The sequence below is a fragment of the Gallus gallus genome, chromosome 2 (genome assembly GCF_016699485.2).
Source record: "Gallus gallus isolate bGalGal1 chromosome 2, bGalGal1.mat.broiler.GRCg7b, whole genome shotgun sequence".
In the NCBI taxonomy this organism is placed as follows: domain Eukaryota; kingdom Metazoa; phylum Chordata; class Aves; order Galliformes; family Phasianidae; genus Gallus; species Gallus gallus.
The window spans coordinates 117,780,307-117,805,424 of NC_052533.1; the positions used below are offsets into that span (position 1 = coordinate 117,780,307).

The following is a 25,118-nucleotide window of genomic DNA, read 5'->3' on the forward strand; positions in this document are numbered from 1 at the left end:
TGTTCTGCCAGAATGTTCTCTTTTCATATCAAAGGTCTAATTCTTCTTCAGGAGTACTGAAGACTGCTGATTGATTCAGTAGAGAGTGAGTGTAGGCAGAAAAATGATTTTCATCCATGAAATATGTCTGAAATAGAGCTTTCTGGATTGTCCTATATCTCAAAGACTCATTCATGGGTACATAGAGTGTGATTCAGCTTTGAACAGGCTGAGATTCCTTTTTTCAAACTACAGGCATCTGCAATGCCTGCATCAGAGATAGCTGTCAACTCACTCGATAACAGTCTGTTGAGAGAAATAAGTAGCTACATAGGACTGCTACTTCTAAAGAGTTTCAGATGCCACTGTACTACAATTTCCTTGCTAGAAAATGACAGTTCATGGAAGCAAGAAGAACCAGTAGGAGCACAATAGCTTCAATCAAATTTTCACAGTGAAGTTTTTTTGCGGTGTAATACTATAAGGGACGAAGAGAGCTGGATCAGCTACCGGGAATAACCTGGGTTCATGTCCTAGGAGTACTCTGTTTAGATTTGGGGTTGGACTTCTCTCTCTCAGAAGTGAAGTCTCTGCTATCAGCCACTCTGGTCAGTGTGGAGAAAAGAAATATTTTCCTTTCTTTTATTGGAAAATTTCGAGAGGACTTCACATCATTTGGATATGAAATGAGAGGAAATGTTACCTGCAGAAGTATGAGAAAGAAGCCTATCCCTGTCCAGGAGTCTTCATAAAAGAGGCTAACAAATTTAAAAGCACATGACACTTGCTGATAAAAGTGATGACCAGTGCAGTTTTGGGTTTGACTTATTTGAACCAATTATCTCTAAAAATGTGTTAGTTTAATAAAAAATCGTGATGATAGTCCAGATAGACTCAGCTTTAGGTGAAATACAGTTTGCACTGTTACTTTCTTTGCTGCAACAAACCCAGGTTACTGAATTATTTCTGGAAAAAAAAAAAAAAAAAAAAAAGAAATCATGAAAGGAACAGAAATGATATTGGGAAAGTAAAGGAAAGGTTCTGAAATAACTTCAAGTCTTTTTTGCTTGTCAGAGTAGTGACATGTCTAACACATGCCAAGCCTTGCAGTAAGACCCTGCCTACTGGAGGTGCACACTAATGCTGGTGATGGTCTCATTGCTGGAAACATACCCAACCTTAGAGGACAGAACAATTGTGTTTGTATTTAAAATGCTGCCTTGCCCCCAGATAATCAAAGTGCTGTAAATCGCCTTTGGAAAAGGTGAGGTGAAATATATATACTGCACTATAACTTTTCAGGTTTTAGAATTTATCTGTTTTTTTTTTCTTTTGTAAACATGCTTTTGACATTATTTTATGTGATAGGTAACCAACAGCCACTTCAGTTAGCATCCAGTGCTATAGTTAGCTTTAAATAGCCTCGAAAGGATCAATAATTTGCCCACTGGTCTTTTACAGTCATTATTTTCTATGTCTGAAGAGTGCCTGCTGTCTAGAGTTAACTGGTCAATCAGTTAGAAGGCATTCTGTGAGAAGATCACTGTTGGATCTCTGAAGGTGAGGGCAGGGGATGTGGCACAGATGTAGGGAGAGTTACTTGATGAAGGAAAGTGACTTCCATGCCCATGTTGCCATGCCAGTTGGTGCTATGCAGCAATGTTCACCAGCTGGGGTAAACCACTGTGTTCTTCTGCCCCTTCCTCGGCACCAGTGAAACACCTGTCTCCCAAGACCCCGTCCTTTTTCATGCTCAAGCTAGGAAAAAGGCAATTAAGAGAAAAACATGAATCTAGGATATCTGCTGAGTGAAAGACAGCTGAACGGTAGCTAAACTCCTACTGCAGCATGTCTGTATTTCTTGTCCCAGCTTCCGTCCAAACACCTTTGGACACATGCCTGTTTCATGCAAGCCAGATTTGGATTTCGGGGAACGCATGTGCACTACTACTATGCTATAAATAAAGGTCTGCTGTAACAGGCCTGCAGCTGAGCTCATCTAGCTCCTCAACACTCTTCCTAGCTGTGCTTTTTGCCTCTGGATTTGCAGTGCTTTTGTGCTCCCTCATATTGAATATGGTTGTAATATTCAGATTCTTTATTTATATATGAAGATAGAATTATTCCCTCAGGCAGGTGGTCCTGAATTGTCAGGGAAGAAGTTCAAACTGATCTTGTTGACTACCCTACAGTATAAAGACTGAATTTGACAATCACAAGAACTTGTGATATCCATGGTTTTGGGAAGAAATTATACTAAAACTTAGCTGAAAGTCAGGACAAGATCAGTTGAAAATATATTCCATTACAAACAGCTTGTATAACCTGATTATGAGGCAGAGCAAGAAGGTTTACATTAAGCTGCATATATTTTGATCAAATATTCAAATATTTAACTTCCTTGGCCACACTATCTAGCAATCATTTCTGTAGTTCTACAGAGATGGAGTAGTTCAAAATCATGAAGTTAAACTTCCCCAAGCTGTGAAAGACTCAGATTTTGAAACTGAATTGTCATGAATAATTCCCAGGGAGCACAATGCTGACTCATATCACCATTTCCATAATCTCTGTGACTGGGATGCATGAGGAGGTCACTCTGAGGCAACTGTTCTGACTATCTTTCCCCAGCAGTCGGATTTTGTGTAGTGTTATTTGTGGAGATACCCTAAACCAGATCCCCTGCAGCTGTAGACTTTTCCTGAGCAAAGACTGTAGGAGCTCTGATTGCTTCCCTGTCTTCATTTCTCATTTTTTCAAGGTAAATAAAGTGAGATACCAAGCCGAGGCAAACACTGTAGTCTGGCCCCTCTGTTGAACTAAAATAATTTCAGAGTTGCTTTTTTGAGATCAGATTATTTCCCCCCTTCCCAGTGTCCCCAGAACAATCTCTAAGCACTTTTCTTGCAGTGGACGAGGAGCAGAGCTGTGTGTCAGCCTTCTTCTCTGTGTGACAGCCTTCTCCTTGCTTTTCTGGCCTGATATCTGGGGTAAATAGCTGCTACATCAACATTATCTTTTTTCCAAATACTAGGGCAGTAAGACATATTTAGGTTTTTTTTCTTCCTTTTAAAAGCAGGAATTATTACCTGCTGTAGCTAAATTTCTAAATTCTGAGATATTATTTCAACACATCACTAATTCTAGAGTGCGGAGATATTTCATTTCCATGTTTCTGTGTGGCAGAAAAATCAAGTTTATCACTGAAGCCAGCTTGTGATTACACTGAACTTTGGAAAACAACGAAGCTCATTTTCTACCTCTTATTTGTGGAGCAGCAGCTGAGCAGAAATATGGGGAATAACAGTTTGTTCTACTCTGTGCATTAAATCTTCCAGGCTAAAGAGGAAGATCAAATCTAGCTCTTCTCCAGACAAACAACCTTTCACTCTTTTTACTTTTATTATCTTCATTGGTGTGTAGGGAGAAAAAAAGAAAAAAGAAAGACCAAATTTTGTTCTATTTTTGTATTTTGTACAAAGGCAGAAAGGTATCCATGCAGTAGACATCCTTTAAATATCCGTAGGAAGATGCATTGTATCAACTTTGGGCTAAATTTTACAGGCTTAGATTGTACAAACCAGATAAGGGGTTTGCAAGATTTTCTTTCAAATCCTATTTGAATTGTTTATTTCAAAATGCTCCCTTTAAGTATTTACAACACAACTGCAATGTAGGTTTCCTGTCTGACGAAAGAGCTGGCTGAAATACAAATGAAACTGTCTCCATTCAAGTTGAGTGACATATAAAAAGAAAGCAAATGACACAAATGGTGAAAAACATGTTAGCTTTTAAAGAATTTCCATTATTGTTGATGTAAGATGTTTAATACAGGAAGTTCTGAGCATGTTGTAGTCTCCATTATCTGCAAAATCCTTGTCTCGATGATCATCTTATTGCAAAGCTGGGTTCTGTTCCTGGTTTGATTCTACTGGAAATGTTAGTGATGTATCTAACAGCAATAATTACTTGTGCAAGACACAGTGAGAAACATTCTCATGTGTCTTTTCTATAAAAATAATAAATTTATTTTATTCTCAGTTTACGATAGCATTTTTGAAAGCCATTCAGGGAGAAGACAGCAGTGAGGTAATGTCACTCATGAATCACTTCAAAGACAAGCGGATCATCAGGTTGGAAAGAAAAATATGGCACATATGAGACCATTAAAAGAAAGATGCATAAAACCCAGACTTAAAGAGAACTAAGTCTTTGCTAGCTAGCCACCAAAGGCACACTGGAGAAAGCTTTATTAGTGATCATAGAATCATGGAACGGCCTGGGTTAAAAGGACCTAAAAAAACATCTAGTTTCAACCCCCCTGCTATGTGCAGGGTCACCAACCTCTAGACCAGGCTGCCCAGAGCCACATCCAGCGTGGCCTTGAATGCTTCCAGGGATGTGGTATCCACAAGCTCCCTGGGCAACCTGTTCCAGTGCTTCACCACCTTCTGTGTGAAAAACTTCCCTCTAATATCTAACCTAAACCTCCCCTGCCTCAGATTAAAACCATTCCCCCTTGTCCTATCCCTATCTACCCTCGTTAACAGCTGTTCCCCCTCTTGCTTATACGCTCCCTTCAAGTACTGGAAGGCCACAATGAGGTCTCCCTGGAGCCTTCTCTTCTTCGGGCTAAACAAGCCCAGTTCCCTCAACCTTTCCTCACAGGAGAGGTGCTCCAGCCCTCTGATCATCTTAGTGGCCCTCCTCTGGACCCGTTCCAAGAGCTCTAAAAAAAAATTAATAATAATAATAAAAAAGGAATGCTTCACAATTTTGTGCCATTTTGTTCTTAATCTTACTCTGGCTAACAGCTATTGCTGGAAGTAGTGATGGTGACATCAACAACTCCAGAATTTTACTTTATGGTATACCAGAGGAGGCATTCAGCAGTTCAGGCAATGTTTGCAGTGTGATGGGCTTTGGCAACCAGCACAAATACTTGAACTGCTCATTGGTAAAGCTTGGTGCTTTAATTTGGGAACAACAGACAGATTGTATGTGGGGGAAAAGAAGAGCATAAAAAGGGATATGAGAAGTAGTTATTAGAGCTCTGAGAGCAGCTGCAGCTTATAGAAAAAGTGACTTAGACGACTATAGAGCTGCTACTATGACCCTACAGTATACAGGGCGCCCTGCAGTAGGACAGCAGGGATGCAGTCTTCTGGGAGTTATGATAAAAAGCTTCTACTTCCCAGCTATGGACTGGAGAACACATTATGAGTAATGATCCAGTATCGTTATTACTAAATAATGGAGTCATTTACCAATATGACTTTGATCTGACACAAAACAATGCAATTACTGTCTTCACTTTGGGTGAGCAGTGAGGACCCAGTATAGAAGTTCTTCTCACTGAACCAGTAAATAAACTTCATCATGGAGGATACATGGATTTTCCTTGCATCATACACTTTCTTGGGAAAAAGCTTTTGGGAGGACCCAAATCATATCAGCCCTTCTGAAGGGAAGGGAGGAAGGGTACAGGCAGTCAGGGGGCACTGTTCCCAGAGCAGGCAGCCATGGCTTTTACAGTGCACTGCGGGAGAAGTGGTAGCTGCAGCCATGAGGATGGTTCAGTATGATTTGCTACCAGTCCCTGGATAACAGCCAAAGGTCTTTCTCTGAGGAGTGAAATAAAGATTAGAGCTCTCTTTCAAATGGGCTGCGAGGTGAGAAGTCTGTTCTGTTTCTTTCTTGAACCTCACCCTCATCCTCACCTAGGTAACTTGGAGTGTGGTGCTCTGACTTCAGAATACACAAAGATTTAAAAGATGCTTTGAAGGGGGAATTTAAATACAGGGTTGAAGTTCAGTGTAAGAGACTGTGACAGACTTATCTAGACATCTGTCTTTGATAACCTTTGCTAGAGAGGGTAGCACTCTACTGCCTTCACTCATGTCTTTGATACAGGACTACATGAGAAGTTATTATTTCACTTGGAGAAAAGGGCTGAAGGAGCCATCCATAAGACAACTGCGGATTGTGTTGGAAAGGTCTCTCAGATCAGAAAGGTGTACTGTTCAAAGCTCTGACTCCAGTCCTGTTTAATGTGTTCATTAATGGCCTTACCACAGGGAGCGTTTGTTTGTTAATGGAATTTGCTGACAACATGATTTAGGACAGAGACGATTCCTACAGGGAAAGAAAGGGATGACTGCTAAATAGAGAAACAGAATTAGGATTGAATTTAATGCTATAAAGTGCAAGCTCATGTATTTAGGAGAGAATAGCAGCAGTTTTTTGCAACACGACAGGATTTCATCTGTTGAAAATACAAAGGAAAAAAGAAGTCAGAAACATCTATTGCAGGAATGGGAAAAGAGCACTTATATTGAAATATATCAAATAGTTCATTCACAGCAGACATTTCCATAGGGATTAGCTTCACAGGAATAATTTCCTCTATGTAGGACTCTCTGCAAAGCACTGGTGAGACCTTTCCTACAGATTGTTTATTGTCCTGGCTATGCATAATTAAGACTGACCAACTCACATTATGATACTTGCAGAAAATTATGTTGCTGTGACACTAACAATATTTAGGAATGAATTAAAAACATGTTACTTACCCTATCAAAATTAACTGTTTTCTAGTAAAGCCTCAAGGGTACAAACACCAGGGAGGGAAAGAAATACTTAAACTAGAGAATGGTGCTGACGTTGCAACAGATGCATGCATACAAACTTCAGAAAGAAGTTCCAGGGATCAGAGAAACGGGGATTCAGATCTTCTAGTTGGAGCAGCAATGCCAAAAATCCCACCCCTTTCTCCCCAGTAGCAGTTTTTGAAAGTGATGGACAAAGAATTGTAATGATTAAAAATCACAGAATATGGTCACAAAGTTTCAAACATGATTTCCTTATGGTTCCCTTGCAGTTGCTGCACTGTCAGTTCATAGCTGGTTTTGCCACCGAAGTGCCACCAAGATGAGTTGTCTTTGACAGATCTAAAAAGGCTGTTGTTCCCGATACTACTGTCTACCAGAATTACATGGCAATAGTGGAGGCAAGAGTGAGGTTGATCTGTCTAAAGCTCAAATAAATTTGATAATAAATAAATCAACTCAAATTACATCAACAAGTGATGTAATTGGATGTGTGCCCAGAGAGTTGATGGAGCTACACCCACTTAAACCAGCTGAGAATTTCTGCTAGCCATGTAAGACCCAGGATACAGAGCACTGTGGAACTGATTCTTCCCAGAAAAGGGCAACAGTAGGCATGTGCAACACACCTAGTCTATCAATAGCATCTTGTTGGAAACTGAAACATGAATTATTAGCTAGCCTCAGGGATCCAACAAGATATGGTTTTTTAATACAGCCAACTCATCTCCTCTTCACTAACAAAACAAGCAGAAAGTATCTCTTCGCCATGTCCAAGGCCAGATCCTTCCAGACATCCTGCCTTACTTAAAATAACTGTTTCTGTACCCTGATTAAGGAATTTATCTTCTCCAGATCCTGTTACATGTGGCTCTGGTGTAACCCAATGCAGAAACTTGTAATTTTCCATTACTTTTGCATATGTACCTGAGAGCAAGCGTGTGCACGTCTGTGCCTACTAGTTAGTCTTCATAAAAATTTTGTTGAGTTTGTGATACAAATGAGAGAACAGTAGTTGAGTTCAGACAAATAACCAGACTTGAGAAAGTGGAGAAAACGATGGGAAGGTAGAAAAGCATGATGTGATTTTGCTCAGTGGATTCACTGAATTCTCCGTGTCTGGCTAACAAGAGTACAAATTTACCATAGCAGTGGAAGTAACTTTCACATTCAACCAAGAGTTATTAAGGAATAGGAGAAACAAAAAACCTGTTTCATTACTGATTGCTTTTTTTCTGGGGCCAGATTTAGGACTTCTCAGTGTCATTCTGAGCATATGCATGCCATGTGGTTGTGCTTTGGAAGGAAAAGGGAAGCTATTACAGTGCAGAAATGGCACTACTTTGGAGTGTTTTGAGGTTTGGCTGGCATTAATTGCAAACTGAGGTACTTCTTACAAGTGGAACCCTTAATATATTGTTCTTATATTTTCATTTTGATTGGAAACTGAAGTATTTTTACCTCCAAATTAATGAAGAGAGAAGCATGAAGAAATAATGGAAATGTTTTTATTTTTCTGTTGCATTTATATATTTTATTATGAATTTACATGATCTATTTATGTACATAAATAATATAACAGATTAGATTGAATAATTTTGTTTTTTATTAGATGTTAATATATAATTGCACATGATAGATAATATTATTAATTAAAGTTGATCTGGAAGTGAAAAGCAAAATTATAAAACTAATCAGAAGATCTCTAAAATCCTGTCAGTTTTATTCACTGGATTTAGTTTTGTTTCCTTTCTAACTTGTCTTTTTTTTATATTTCCCCATTAAAAAAAAAACTAATAAAGGGTTTAAAATTCGAATAGAGTCGATATAGCAAGATATAGCAATTCATTTCAATTATTACAACTCTTTCCAAGTCCAAAGGGTGAAAATTTGTGCAGGGAAATGTTATACTTACTAGAATTATTTGCTCTAAAATAATTGCTTTCCTCAGCTGCTAACTCATGATTGCTGGAGGGGTTACTGTATAACTACAGTTTACTCCCATCTACCACTGTGTAATAACATTCAATCTGTTTCGCAGTTCTTACTTGAGAAGTCACTAATAAAAGCAAGCCTGCAGCTGCCTCAAATTTTACTATTTTCCAACAGCAAATTTAGCCCTCAGACTTTTCCCAAGCAAACAGGAGGCGTATCTATTCTCAGGGAATCAACAGACTAATACCAATACATTTGAAAATGCTTTATGTCTGAATGGCTGTATTTGCTGTGACTCAAGGGGGATAAAACCTCCTTTGCAGCGCTGCAATGGTGAGCGTTGGTCACTTGCTGTGTGCTGTCACTCTCAGCTGTGCTGACTGAGAGCAGGAGAAGGATTCTGCTCGTTTCGTACACTGTACATCACTTGCTTATTTAGCCTGAAGCAGCGCTCCTTACCATCTGGGAGCCTGCATATGTCTAAGGTCAGTTAAGGGAATTCTGTTCCTTATTAATGAAAGCTGTTTTGAAATAAATCCACCACGTGTAAAAAAGAGAGTTAAGCGAGGCTCTGGAATCTCGAAAGGGATTTTCACCCTTTTCTTCCATCCCAGAGGGAAAAAAGCATCTTGTAGAGTGGTTTTTTTTAGTCCCTGAGACTTTGGTGTTCGCTTCATTAACACCAAATTAAGATCACACTTTGCTGTATAGGTGAAAAACTGTATCTTCAAGTGACGTACGTTATGGAGCAACTCAGCACTCTCCAGATTTAATTCTGACAGACAAGAGCAGGTGAATGCCATGCAGCGTAACCTTGGAAAGATGACCCCAGATGACTATTAATTTACATTTGATAGTTGTAAGATAAAGTAAGGGTTAATTAAGGAACTTCTAGAAGGGGCACAGGATGTTCAGGTGAAAGGTGGAGCGAGCAATGTGCTGACACAGAAATAGGCCAGCTGCTTTATGTTATTATTTTACTTTTTTTTCCTAAGACCTCCAAGTGATTGTAAAGCTCTACATTAAAATGTGCTCTGCGATAACCTAAGTGCAATGTTTCTTTCCAACACCAGTGAATTAAATGGTGAGTGGTGAGGCTCTGCTTTACCATGGCATTTTGTGAGAGTGTTTGTCTGCTACAGGTTAGGGCAGTGCCACGTTGACCAAGTGCAAAAAAGACATATTTTGATGTAATTTGTAGTATGAAATTTTGAAAAAATTGTTTTTGACTGCGAACAAGCTTGAAGAATTGGACAGGAAAACCAAAAAAAGCCTTCAACAACCTTTTTTTTTTTTTTTTTCCTCCATTCCTTCTCTACCAATTCTTTTCTGCCAAAAACCATCTATATCTCACAGTAACAGAGCAAAAAAGATATGTTCTTGCTGAGTGGGAATATTGCTGATGCAACTTGTCTCTTGTGCATCATATCTGCTTATCTGTTTTGCTGTTAGCAGTAGTAACACCTGCAGATGATCCATTACGTCATCAAGAGCGTGTACTGGGAGGGGAAGAACGCACTCTCTTTGCTTTGATCCGGTCTATTCTTTTGTGAATGAATTTTTAAGTTAGAAAGAATGTAAGAAGGCAGTAAGCTGTGATGCAGAAGATACATTTCTGTGATCAGTATTTTGTGGCTGTGTGGTTTTATTTTGTTCTGTTGAGAATCAATAATAAATGCACCTTCCCAGGAAGTGGGAAAGACTGTTCTTATTAGGCAGCGACTTGGACGTCTCTTATTGAAAGCAAGACTAAGGTCTGCTAGAATGTGATTTCAGCCTCTCTGAGAAACATCTTTTTCAGTTTCCCATTTGTTCTCAGGCACTGCAGCCCTTCACATTTCACCATCTGGACTGCAGATGCTGATTCACTTCATTGCAAGTAAGAGATATTCTTGCTGTTACAGGCAGAACCCTCTTGGTCCTATTTAAGCGCATCTGCCAGCTGACAATTCTGTCTCTGTATTTCTCTCTGGTGGACCTTCATAATCCATCTAGTGAGATCAACTCGCTCGTTAGCACAATTGTGGTTTTCTACCTGTGATATCAGAACAGGCACAGTGGGTTTTTGCACCAGAAAATCTTCCTTCCCTGGGGACTTTTTGAAAGTGTGAAGAATTATTCATAAACACCTGAATCACAGTCATAGCGAAGTTCGTAATTATACCTCCTCTCACTTAAAACCTCCATCCTTCCACACACGCTTTGTTAAGAAAATCGCACCTGCTATCTCAACCCATAGGTCAGAAACAGTGCTCTGTTCAGTTGTGCTTTCTCTTTCCCTGTCTTGCATCTCCAGGATCCACTAATTGCAGTGATATTTACTCCCCACCTGGCCCCATGTAGGTAGGTAATCTTTGTTCTTTCTTTCCTATACTGTTGACTTTCCTTTGTCAAAGTTTGGTGCTGAAACTCAATTCAGGTACTTACATGGTTTTCAGTGTCTCCAGCGCCTGCCAGGCACCCAAGCCAGACACTGTCTTGCCCTGTGCCTGCAAGACCTTTGAGGGAGTTTGAACATCAGCACTTCCTCAGTTCCCAAACTACGTGGATTTTCTTCTTCTCTGGGAGGTGGTGAGCAATATCACTGTTTTCACTTATGCTGAGTGCTGAATGAAAAAGCATTGCAAGTACATCAGGTCGACCACCATTTCTATGTGTCATTGTATTCCACAGCAAACAGTACTTGGTACTGAAGCATTATGGATTTCCAGCAGCTCATACATGAAGTAAAGCATATATACTGTTTCAGTCCTTTGGTGACTTTCCATTTGCTGTTATAAGGCATGGGGAAACTTCACAGGCATGAGAATTTGTCATATAAGTGGCTTAACTTCCCTACAAGCCAATAATGCAGAATTATATAGGACCATAAATTTCTAGCATTCTATGTCATCTTTAGATCACGAACAACAAATACTTTTGTTACTAAGTGACACAGTTTGGTAAAATTCCTTAATGGGATTATGTCTTCCTACTTCCAAACAGCCACTGTAGTAACAGACAAATAATAAAGCTTGCTTATTAATTCAGGGCCTGGATCTAGTGCATGCCTTTGCATGAGCTACTGGTACAAAGTCATGTTCTTGTTTTGTTTTTTGTCCTTTTGGAATTATTCATAGGTTTAAGGGTGTCTTCCTTGCATTTTTCAATAAATAAATAGCAAGACACCCACGTAACAAAAATTTAGTCTCCAAACTACATGACTCCTGTATGTGACAGAATAGGTGTCTGGGACTGTCTTTCAGTCAGTCTGGGGATAAAAATATGAATATTAACATGGAAGTTCCTCATCTAAGGAAAGAGATTGTATGATGTATTTGCTTGTGTCATCCTGGGATTGAAAAGACTCTTTCTAGTCTAATGCTTAGCAAACAAGAAAAGGAAAATGCCTTTGATTGCAGTTAACCACCATATCTAAATACTTATTCAGGAGTCTCTTTTATGCAGGAATATGTAGGAATAGGTTTTGAAAAGTCTGTCCAAAAAAGCCAGGCTGCATACAACACATTCCAATACACAGGAACTTGGTCACACCTGGGGAGAATTATCCTCATGGAAGGGAACAAAACATATGGGTGTTTGGTTCAGTTGAGGAACTCCTTGGTGTGCAGATGAGCAAATCTCAGTGGGTGATTTGGGGCAAAAATAAGTGGTTTTACGGTCACAGATCTTCCCTCTGTGACCAGATGCAGAGGGAGAAGTGGTATGATGTGTACCCTGCACAGGTTTAAGGCCTGCCTTCCTCACCAGGTGCAGGAATGCAGTATTGAAAAGCCTCAGACATTTTGATATCATAGCGAGTCAGTTATTTCTTCAAATTCCACAGAAAAATAAATCAACATTCTTGATCTTTGAATTTTTTTTCTTTCTTCTTGTTTTTCTCTTCTTCTTTTCTTCAGCATGAAGTCTTTGATCTTTAGGTCTTTTATGCTTTATTAATTGGATTAAAACCTGACAAACTGATAAGGCTGATGATAAATTTTTAGGTTTAATTAAGCTTAGCCAAATAAATAAATAGAAGAATACCACCTAAGACTCTGAGGATGTAAGCACACAAAGTAATTTTCCTGAGTTAGTGGTTAAATTATCAATGCTTTTCATAGAATCATAGAATCATAGAATTGCTATTCTCTCACAGGTTGGGAAAGACCTTAAAGATCATTGAGTCCAACCGCAACCTAACCATACTACCCTAACGCTGACAGTCCTCTGCTAAATCATGTCCTTTTCACTTAATAAGGGCTAGAAATATCTTTATTGTTTGGTGAAAATAAACAAAAGTCTAAAAATTATAACTGACAAACTTTTGCATCATAAAATTAAAGTATTTACTGCTAGTTTTCCACTTGAGATGTGTCTCTAGTGTGTACAGAAGGACAAATGATTAGACTCAATAACAAATGAATTAGGAAAGCCGTGGAATGCAATTTGCTATCAGTTGCGTAAAGTAGATGTTGACAAACACTGCAATAACAAAAACTGACTCAAACCAGATGGGGCATCTTTTTTGATGGAAGAAGAAAAAGGAAAAAGAAAGCTCATTGCATAACAGAGAAATGAGAGCTTCTAAAATCTTGCGTGAAAAGCAAACTTGTTCTTTCATTTTCTCTGTAACTTTGTCAAATGTGTGAAAGATGCTTGATGCCTTGAGAGGCTGAGTCCTGCTTCCTGCTGCTGAGGCCAGGGATCTGTGGCACCCTGTGCATCCCTTAATATCATGTAACAGAAGAAAGTAATTATAGAAGCACAGAATTATGGAGTGGCAGAAAATAATGAAGACAGCAATATGTGCTACTGTATTAGGCGTGGATTCTTGCAAAACAGTGAAGGAGAAACCAGGACAACCTGTTGCCAGTGGTTATTGATCCAGGGATAGGATGTCTCAAGGACTGGGCTTGTCCTGTGGGAAGTGCAGCAGGGCAGCAATAAGCTGTCCAGCCTTGACAACAGGAGCATATCTAGAGAGGTCACTGTGCTCAAACAAGCTTTCGCTGCTTGATCTTAATCTCTGCGGTGCTATTCATCTAGTTCGCTAATTGTCTGTAACATTACTTTTACTTTCTGTAATAAATGATGGCTTTACCATTTCCAGATGAGCAGGTCATTCATTGCCCCAGCACCGGCATCTACTGTCCATACCTTCCATATGGACACACACCAAGACTCCCATGACCAGAAGGGAGTTAAATGCATGAGACCTAGATTACTTGGGTATTCTTCTCTTCAAAGTAAATTTATTCAGCTAAGGGCAGAAACATTGGGAAACAGTCTCTGCAATCTTACATTGTTTTACAAGCATGCTTTATGAAATCTAGTTGTTACCATTGCTATTCTTATCCAATTAAAACAAATCAAACTGCAATGCATTGTGAATTGAGAATCAAACAGACCTGTCATATAACTAGACTGGTTGCAGATAGCAAGAATCTCTTTCCAGGAAGGTGAGAAGGAGACAGAATGGAGAATCCACTGCATCCCAGTTTTTCTGATAGTTTTGCAGTGAACTTCAGGCTGGTTTAGCTGCAGGATCACAGAATGATTTGTTTTGGAAGGGACCATACAGATCTAGTTTCAATCCACCTTCCATGGGCAGGGACACCTGCCCCCAGATGAGGTTGCCCAGGGCCCCACCCAACCTGGCCTTGAACACTTCCAAGGATGGGACATCCACAGCTTCACTGAGCAGCCTGTGCCAGTGCCCCATTGCCCTGTCCTGGTTTCATGTAGGAAAGAGTAGATTTTCTTTATAGCGTCTAATATGTTTTGGCTTTAGGAGAAAAACAATGTGGGTAATACACAAAAACCTTAGTTGCTGCTGAGCAGTGCTGTACTGAGCCAAGGATGTTTCCATTTTTCAGCTTCTCGTATTGTTCTGCCAGTGAGGAGGCTGGAGAGCACAGCAAGCTGGGAAGGGACAGAATCAGGACAGCTTACATAAACTGGCCAAAGAGATATTCCATACACATGTCCTCATGTGAAAAAAAAACTACAAAACTCAGGGGGGATGGCAAGAGAGGCAGGTGCTGCTCAGTGGCTGACTGGGGCACTGGTTGGCAGGTGGTGAGCAACTGTGTTGTATACTGCTTGTTTTGTAAATGAATATAGTATTCTTTTTAATGTTATTTCTCTCTTATTTTTCTATCTTAGTAACTAGTTTTTATCCCAACCTATGAATTCTACATTTTTTTTTCTTATTCTCCCCCCCATCCTGTTAGGAGTGGGAGAAGTGAGCAAAAGGCTGTGTGGTGCTGAGCTTCTTGCTGGGTTACACCACAACACCTCCTCACCATGAAGAATTTCTTCCTTATATCTAATCTAAGTCTAGTCTCTGAACAAGCCCAGCTCCCTCAACCTTCCTTCACAGAAGAGCTGCTCCAGCCCTCTGATCATCTTCATGGTCTCCTCTGGACCTGCTCCAACATCTCCATGTCTTTCCTGTGCTGGGTGCCTCAGGCCAGGGCTCAGTACTCCAGGATGTGTTCTCACAAGGGCAGAGCAGAGGGGTACAATCACCTCCCTTGCCCTGCTGGCTCCCCTCTTTTGATGCAGCCCAGGATACCATTGGCTTTCTGGACTGCAAGTGCACATTGCTGGCTCATGTTAAGTTTTTCATCAACAAGAGCCCCCAAGTCCTCCACAAGTCTTCTTGAAGTCCAACCTCTGTCCAGCCTATATTTGTCCTTAAAATTGCTTTGGCCCAGGTGCAGAGCCTTGCACTTAGCCTTGCTGAACTTTCTGAGGTTTATATAGGCTCACCTTGTCCTATTTGGCTAAGTGAAGTTTTGTCACTTTTGATAAATAAGATATTTAGGCACCTGTTATCTGAATGAGTTCTCTTTTTTTCTGGAGTTAAAAGTGAACCTGGTAACCATCTAAATGACCTAGATCTTATTTGAAGAAGTGGCTTTGTAGGGAAGACGAGTGATTTTTTTAATACTTGCTAGACCAGCAGACCATTTGCAGCATTGTTACTGAGCCACGTGTAGAGAAAGATTCATGTGGAAGACCCGAGTAACACCCTTTAGTGAGGTGTCAGACTTTCAGGTTCATACACTTCGGCATTTGGTTATTTGTCCAGCTTTCTTGGAACAGAGCTGCTGAGAGTGACTGAAACTGGAGGAGATGGTGAAAGGCAGCATTCATAAGGCGTGCTGTATATTCATCCCCGTTAGCTTTACAGGGGGATAAAGTATCGGTAAGATGAGCTTTCAGACTGCAAGCTGACGGTTTTTCACGCAGGCAGAACTCTGATACGACAATTCCCCAAAGCACGTGGAGGTCCAGGGGCCATGAGGAGGTTGAGAAGCCACACTGAGTACAGCCGAGTGTCCCAAGTACACCAGCAAGGGGCTGGATATCAAAAATTTCTGGTTCTTCCTCTTCTGCTTTATTTGCCTACAACTATTTTTAAGCAAAACAAATAGGACCATGTTTCTTGACATGCTGTGAGGGCAAATGTATTGTTTCTATTAATGTTTAGGAGCTGCAGCTGTGGGCCTGGATTCAGCTGCGCACCAGACAAATAAACAATTCCCACCCTGTCCAGATGACGAGAGAATGGGAAGCTTCAGGCAAATGGAGAAGGACTTGCAAGCATTGAGTCAGTGATGGATGGCTTCACACACAATAGTCTGAGCCTATCAGTAGTTTTCCCTGCATTGTATTTTTATTCATATATCTCCTGGCAGACGGCAGGTTGGCCATGAGTCAGCAGTGAGCCCTGGGGGCCAAGAAGGCCAACGGGATCCTCAGGTGCATTAAAAGGAGAGTGATCAGCACGTCAATGGAGGTGGTCCTTCCCCTCTACTCTGCCCTGGTCAGGCCTCACCTGGAGTATTGTGTCCCGTTCTGGGCTCCCTGGTACAAAAGATAGGGATCTCCTGAAGGGAGTCCAGCGGAGGGCCACAGATGATAAAGGGCCTGAAGCATCTCCCATATGAGGAAAGGCTGAGTGACCTGGGTCTGTTCAGCCTTGAGAAAAGAAGACTGAATGGTGATCTTATTAATGTTTATAAATACTTTAAGCGTGGGAGTCAAAGGGACATGGCCTACCTCTTTTCAGTGATCTGTGGGGACAGAACAAGGGGAAATGGACATAAACTGGAGCGTAGGAAGTTATGCACCAATATGCGAAAGAACTTCTTCACAGTGAGGATGACAGAGCAATGGAACAGGCTGCCCAAGGGAGGCTGTGGATTCTCCTTCTCTGGACACATTCAAGATCTCACTGGCTGCCTACCTGTGCAGCCTGCTGTAGGAGGCCCACTTTGCAGGGGGATTGGACTCAATGACCTCTGGAGATCCCTTCCAGCCCCTACAATTCTGTGATTCTGTAATTCTGTGATTCTTACTTCCCTTGTTTAGTGAATGAAAAATTGAGGTTTTGAATGACGCTTGCTCATGAAGGCAGCTGTTCGACCATCCACTTGAACAGAAGCATCCTGTTTTTCTGTGAGGTTGTCATGGAAATGCCTTGATCCATTTAATTTATCAGCGTTAGATGTAAATAACAGTAATGACTTGATGGTCTCTAGAGGTCCCTTTCAATCTTTACGATTCTGTTATTCTGTGATCCCGTGATTCTGCAATACAAGCACAACATAACTTGGTGGAAACAGCAAATATGGCAAAACAGATCATAGAAATCCCAGCCCGCGTGATTTCTCTGTGCCATACATCAGAAGGACTGAGATGGCTCATTAACTGTGTGAGGAGCTGTAGGCTGTAGGGAAATGGCAATTGGGCATGTTCTTGTCTGTCACCCTCTTTATTTGAACAAGGACTTTTGGGAAAATAAGTGGTTACTATCTAAAATCACAGTTGTCTAGAAATGTTAGTGTTACAGGAATTGCCTTCTGCTAAAATTAATGCAGGCAACATGTCTGAAGATTTGCAGGATGACTTATTCAGCATCACTATGTGTGAATTAGTGTGTTTTAGCTAATAACTATCTCAGCTGCCCTTTGCTGTGCCTGTAGACTCAGCATCCAGCACCAAGCCTCAGCCCGTGGTGTGCAGCTTGCCAATGGGGCAGGGACATTGAGGTCAGTCAAAGGCAGCTCTGAGATGAAAATCTGGCACAAACAGGTTTAAAACTGTGAGACTAGGCCCACATTAGCAGCCAACAAATCAAAACATCTTGAACACTACTGCTGCAGACCTAGTGAACTGTGCCGATGGACTGCAAGGGTGGGCCTTCAGCACAGCTGCCAGCTGCATTCTGGAGCAGCCAAAGCTCTCCTGTGTGGTCTGTAGGTCAGTCTTTCTTGCTTGGAGTTGCAAGTGCCTTGGAATGGAGCCTAGATCTGTGGACTTCTTGTAATGTGCTTCCTCCTTCCTTTTCTCTGAGATTTACTCAGTGCCTTTACTACCTATGGAAATGTAATTACCTGGTAAATTTATGCTAGAGTAATGACTACAAACTCGGTGTTCCCCCACTTATTTTTCTGTCCTTATCCAGTGCTGTTTATGAGCTCTCTGCAGCTCCTGCATGTGTTTTTTTGTCTGTTGTTGACATCGTTGACTGTTCTCCTTCTACATCCACAGCAGGATGTAAACCAATCAAAATGTAAGAAGTGCTTTAAATTATCTTCAGAGTATTCTGTTTACTGATTTAAAGGTATTTCCTTTGAAACGCACACAAAGAGATAAAATTCAGAGCTGACAAGGTGATTCTCTCACAGAACACCTCCGTTGGTTTGGAAGAGATAATTCTCCTTGATCTCATTCCTTAGTCAAAGCAGAAAAATTAGCCCCAGAAAAAAACTTTGTGTTTTGTCTTTGTTGTCCCTCTGTACTTATTTTGCAACCCTGTTAGTAACGTGTTTATCTGTGTAGGGCTAGTGCTATAACAAACTTTGATGTATAATATGGCAAGATTTTCCCTATCCAATATTTAAAAGAGATTGAGAACAATGGCTTGCGTCTGGTCTAGATTAGAATGTACAGCAATGCTTGTTCACCAGCATCTGCTAGAGCGTGACCAAACCTATCAATACGACCACATACACCCTAGTGAATAGGCAGTGCTTTTGGAATTAAAAGGCGTTGAAATTAAAACTAAAGCAGAACGTGAGGCCCCGGATGAGGAAAGATAAGGAAATGAGCTCTGGAACAGGCTTTTAAAGTCCTGTGCTCTGGGAAGCTCTCTTGATGTCCTTAATGCCTCAAAAAAAGCTGCAAAGTTTCCTTGCTTTCGTCCACTCCATTCTCCTTTTTTTTTTCTTTTTTTTTTTTTGACTAAAGAAAAATCACTGTTTTTTTAAATGTCAGTTTTAAAGGACTAGACAAGACATTTTAAGCTGTGCCCCCAGTCTCCCAAGAAATAGCTTTCAAGATCACGAAATTAGTGAAAGATCTCCACTACTCATAATTAAGCCTCTATGCTTGCCTTTCAGATTTAGAAAATAACCCTCCCTGTGCCTGGGATTTGCAGGGAGAAGCTTCACTGCCCAACTTCCAGAAGAAAAACAAAGTCTCTGTTACAAACCCCCTCCCGAATGTGGTCCTGCCTGTCACTCATTTATAATTTCTTTTGTTGGTAACCAAAAGAGATAAGAGGGAGGCAGCCTTTGCCCAGCAACTGTTCTGTGCAAAGGGCCCTGTGAGATGGGAGGAGGTTTGTTGTGACTAATCCAAGCTGATAGCCCTTGCATGGGGATGTCAGAGCCTGCGGCCGTGCGAGCCCTGATGATTCCAGCAGGCCTGTGGAAAGAAAGCAGCACTGGGTCATGGAAATCTGCTAATATTCTTTCTCTGGGAGAGAAAACATGCACTGGCATTAATAAGTGTGGAAAAATTCCGTAATGCTGCCCATGTATATTTCAAATGGAGGGATCGGGGCTGAAGATAATCAACTATTTTCTCCTTTCTGTTTGAATGGAAGGCAGCTGGTTAATAAACAGATATGCAGACAGAAGAGCTTTTGTAACAGGATGTAGAGGGTCTAGAGGGAGGTGTCCTTGCCTATAGCAGGGGGTTGGAACTGGATGATCTTAAAGGTCCCTCCCAGTCCAAACCATTCCGTGATTCTATGATTATATGTACAGGGTCTTCAGTGGCACTGCTCACTAGGAGAGGTTAACATATTGTTTTCTAAGACCATTATATATTAACCACCATTTCCATTTTAGTCCTAATTTTTTCTATGATTTGCCCCAGTATTCCTTCTAGAACCCTTTTGGAGAAAATATATAGAATATATTGTTTCTCAGAAAAGAGCTTACAATGCAACAAGTAAACCATTACCAAATATAATTCCTTATGAATATTATGTTGAATATTATTCAAATATATTACATTCTTCCGAATGATCTTTCCATTAGATGCTCCACACATTTTTCAGGCCCTTTGTGCCGGTTTGTTTTGAACACCATCCTGAGATTCCTGGCTAGGAAAGAAGGAGGTTTTTCTCTGTTCTAACCCCCTCCCCACTCCTCCTTCTCCAGTTTTCAGATGACAAATGTGATTACGCTGTCCTAAGGAGAGCTTTTTGCTGTACTGCAATGAGCAGCTGACAGCCCCACGGGGTGGTGGGAAGCAGGATCAGCCAGGCTTCAGCATGGACTATCATCTCAGTGGGTTTTATGATGCCACAGAACCAACCAGGTTTCCTGCTTAACAGCAAATGACGACGGTGAGAAGATGAAGACAACAAAACAGCCTAGAGGTTTGCTGTTCCTGCTGTGAGCAGGCAGGAAGTCTGCAGGGTTCCTCCAGGGAAAGGGGCCTCCAAAATCCTTCTGTGATGAAACACTTCAGTGGTAAACTGAGGCCCAATCCCTACCAGCCTGCAAGTACAATTTAGAGGAAAGATGGTTGTGTGAGATGGAGGCAGGGAAAGAGGAAGCTCCAGAAGACAAAAGGGTGGTTGACAGTGATCCATACTTGGCTACCATTTTGGAGCATCCTTGGAAAGATGCAGAGGAGTGGAAACAGAGGGAACCAGGCCTACCATCCTCTCTGTTCCCATGGTGAGAGAATGTGTTGCTACTGCATCATACCTGCAGCTGTTGATATGCCTCAATATGCAGCACCTGTGATTCCCTGATACCAGAAGTCAGGCCATATTGAAATGGCTGAAATGGCTCCAAAACCAGGGCTTTTGGTGTCTGGCACTGGAAGGTATTTATCTCAATGCATGTGAAAAGACGACACAAATGAAATCTGCAGCCAAATTGGTGACTATTTGGAAAATATTGTATGAAAACAACACATTAACTCCCCAGTAAGTCAAACCAGCATCTTTTCATGTACTCAGTTTCTTCAAAACATGTGTAGGTCACTCAGAAAGTAATGCCTCCTATTTATTTCCATGGAAACTACAACATATACGAAGAGCACAATAACACTGTTTGATAGAGCGAATTGTCAGCTACAAAACACTATTTTTCAACATGGTCACCACTATTAGCTATGCATTTTCACCAGTAATGAACAAGAGCCTGCATGCTACATTCATGAAAATCTGCACCAGCAGAGGTGACCCACTGTTTCAAAGCTGTTATGATTGTGTTACTGCTAGGAAGATGTTGCCCATGCAGTCCATTTTTCATCAACCCAAACAGGTAGAAGTCAGAAAGTGCCAAATTTGGACTACACAGTGGGTACAGTAGAACAGTCCAGCCATGATTGGTAATATGTTCCATGGTCTTCAAACTGGGATAGGCCCTGATGTTACTGCGTTGCAAGAGAAAGGTTGTCCTTCTCTGGTCTGACTCTGAAAGTTTAAGCCTTCAGCTTAGTCAGTTTGATGATGCAGTGGTCAGAGTTGATGGTTTACCCAGGTTCCAGGAAATCCACAAGGATCACTGCTTTCCTATCCCAAAAGACAGTGCACATCACTTTACCTCCTGAGAGCAGCATCTTGAAATTTTTCTTTGATGGGAAATTTGAATGTCATCATTCCATGGACTGCCATTTTGACTCTAGCTCGTAGTGGTGACACCATGTCTCATTGCCAGTAATGATATGATCCAAGAAGCTGTCACCTTCAGTCACGTATTTGTTCAATAGAGCCTGAAAAACTTGCATATGGTGTTCTTTATGTGCCTGTGTGAGCATTCATGGGACAGACCTACCAGGAGCAATCTTTGTGACATTTAACCTTGCCACCATTTCCAACACACTGAAGCCAATATTCGGCTCCATACACTCTGTTGCCTAATCTTAATCTGCCAGTTCATGTGGATGAGCTGATCAAGACCCTCCTCATTTTGTACCGTGACAGCTGTGCATGTCCATCTGGAATGTAGCTTATTTCTCATGTCGCAGCCGCCACTACTGAAACACACCACCCACCACCTCACTGTGCTCACATCCACTGTTTGGTCTCCACAAGTTTTTAGTAAGCCTTGATGAATATCAGGGCCACTTTTTTCCACATGGAGTTGTTCAGTAACACAGCTTTGACATTTCCATGTCAGACGCCATTCTGTCAGATTGTACCTCTGCTGTCACCTGTTGCACGGCAACAAAATATTGGATATTGGTGGGAACTTTCAGCTCCTACTGTCATACCACCAACATCTGCTTCTGATGTTGTGGGCCAACATAATAAAATTGAAGGCCTCTACTTTCTGAGCAGCCCTTGTAAAAATCCCTTTTTTGGAGGAATTTTCTCACGAGTGTAGGTAAAATCAGAGGACGAGGGAGGTTGTCCATACTTCTAGAAACAGATCTGTAGTGACACAACAAAAATAAGTTCAGTGAATGTTGGATTCACATTTTTTGCTTCTTTCCTGTCTGCCTTTGCTATTCAGAAGTCTCCATTCTTCTGCTTGAAGCAAGCAGCCCGATGCCTCTCAGGGCTTGCCCTCATCTCTGCAGCTCAAGAGAAATTGAGCTGCAGAGCTTTTCAGAAATCCTATCCAGAATTGTCAGTGGAGCTCCCAGGCAAGAAAAAAGTGAACCAGTTGTGCATCGTGTCATGCCACAGGAGCCATCACCTGAGTCTAAGCCTGGCACTTCAGGCTGTTCACAGTGCAGGGTGGGAGCTGGAGCAGGAGGCTGGCAGTGGTAGCCTGGGATGTTCCCGGTGAAATCACATATCCCAAGCTTCACCTATGTAAATATTTGCTTTTTTAACCCAATGAAAGGGAAATACAGGAAGTAGCAGAAATGATGATGTGAATTCAGAAGACATGCATGGGTGCAACTGCCCAGATAAAGATTCTGCAAAGAGCAATCCATTCCAGTTACAGTTCAGAAATGTTTGAGCTTATCTTTCTAGTTCACAGTAGAAGAATGAGTCTTATCTTAAGCAAAATGTGCTAGATCATTACTAATCATAATGGAATTTTTCAATTTGATGAAATTGATCTGGCCCTAGTGGTTATTGCTAAAGTATCAAAAAAAATAACCTCCTGCTATCAGCTCAAGTCTGTGGTGAATCACTAGTTTCCTATATCTTCTTCTTCAAAAAAAGGTTTGAAATGCCTATACTATTGCCTATACTGATTATTTTTTAGACCTTGGTGTTTTGGAAAGGAATTACTAGATATTTATCTTTTTTTTTTTTTTTTTTTTTGTAAGACTGCATATCTTACTGATGCTAAAAATAAAAGTAATTCAAACTGACTGAGTTATAGAATTATTGTTACCATACCGAAAATGTCACTGTGACAGAATAACAAATTCTAGAATAATGAGCCACAGACATCTGCTGGTTTCTGAACTGTTACCATTCTTCCACTGCCGTGTATGATTCTTACTTTTTCTGTACCATTTTTAGGTTGTTTTTGTGCCATATGAGCATCTTTTGATATTTGGGAAAAACTTAGAATGGAGTCACTGTGGTATACAAACTCTGAATTGAGGTGAATTCTTTCTTCTAGTTTTGCTCCAAATTGCATGGAGCATGGTCCATGCCTGCAGCAAGGGAAGAGAAACTGGGCAATGTGTTTGTTTATGTTACAGAAGGTGCTGCCTGCTGTTGTACCCCTGTTAAGTCGTTTAATACCTCCTCCAATTTTCATCTTTCCTTCCTCTCTCCTCTGTCATGTGCTCGGCATGGCCTGCATGAAGAGGTTTGTATGATGGCTCTGCTGTTGTCATCGCTGGTGCGTGATCTGCATCATCTAGTTACAGCTAAATGTTTACCAAGATGAGAAGTCACAGTGTTCAAGAGTGACTGAGAGGTCAGTTTGACTATTCCTAATACTCTCTGCAATCCTTGGGTTAAATTCAATTTGTTTTTCTAGAATTTGTAACATTAACATTCAGGAAGACATTTTTTCCTAAATTCTAAGTCTAGAAAACTCTGGCTTTTTTATCCCCTCCCCACAGAAATAGGCTGCTAGCATGCTGATTTATTACACTCAGATCATCAGTGATTTCCATTTCTCCGATGGAATCAAATTCCACTGGAGTAAGTGTACTGTGAAGTGTATAGCGTTCTTCCAACAACGTGTATCTTCAGGCATTAGAGAAGTAATGATTCTGAAACAAAACCAAGTGTAAGCCCCCACTGTGAATGGGGAGGAAGCCAAGCATGTTTCTGCTGAACTGACAAGCTTGGGAAGTCAAGAGACAGCTTAACTGAACAATTGGTTCATCGACTGGATGAAGTCTTAAGTTACATGAATGACAAAACTACCAATTATTTAAAAAAAACCCACAAGGTATTTCTTGCAGCAGAAGCAGCATGTAGTAATTAAGGGTTGGGCTGTCTTGTCTTCACAGCTGAAGAGAAGGACGAGACTCCAGTTCCAACCAACGCAACATGGATTAATTGTACTTTCTCATAATGCAGCTTTAGAAATGCTTCATATCTTACATTTCACTTCATGTTTTTACTTGGTTGTAAGCAACAGTTTGAAAAGAATAAATGCCTTATATCAGACAGAAAACAAATCCTGTTCCTCCCCTCTATCCCCCTTTCCTCCCTGTGGTTATTGTTCTGCTTTACGTTATTTTCCTGTGTTTGCAGGCAGGTTGCTAGTGAACAGACCAGATAAGCAGAGTGAGAAGGCAGCAGCTGCAGCTCAGCATCCCCACTGTTACAAGAGGAATGCCGCCTATATGGTTTCTATAAGCTGCCTTTAAATACAAGACTCTCAGAAAAATCCAGGAAACAGAAGAGTGGGAAGGTGCTGAGAGGGAAGTGGGAAGCTTAGATCTGCTTACAGCTCTGCCCCGACCCTCTGACCTTCTGCAAGTCACTGCCACGCTCTGCCCTCCTATACATACCTTTGTCCTTAGTGCTGCTCTGACAGCACAAAGAGTAACCTGAGAGATGTCCCAAGCAAAAGGAGAACCTTGTAATCTATGGGTTTATCTTCATTCCTCCTTATCTACTTAAGCTTATCTACTATCTACTCAGTGCTACAGCTAGCTGTTTCCAGGGTTGACTGGAGATCCCTTTATTCTGTTTGTCTACCAATCTATGCTGCCCAAGGGGCCCCCAAGAGGTCTATTACATGCTTTTTTCACCTGATTTTTGGATCTCCTTGAAGTTTCATAGTACTGTGTGCAACTTCATGTATGGAACTCTACTGAAGATAATATGATTTGTCTGGTTATCCTGGAGCTTCAAGGTGTCGGTGGACAGAAAGTTAAAAAACCCATTACTGTTTGGTGAGTTCTCAGCCTCGTTAG

General features: G+C 41.1%; 1 long non-coding RNA gene across 1 annotated transcript in view; it reads left to right on the forward strand.

Annotated features, from left to right (window-relative positions):
* LOC121110107 overlaps positions 1–24,789 on the forward strand; it is a 40,590-nt gene extending 15,801 nt beyond the window's left edge. The window contains exons 2-4 of the long non-coding RNA XR_005858035.2: positions 19,970–23,220; positions 23,547–23,659; positions 24,451–24,789. This is a non-coding gene — a long non-coding RNA (uncharacterized LOC121110107). The remainder of the gene's footprint in view (positions 1–19,969; positions 23,221–23,546; positions 23,660–24,450) is intronic.
* The last annotated feature ends 329 nt before the right edge of the window (positions 24,790–25,118 follow it).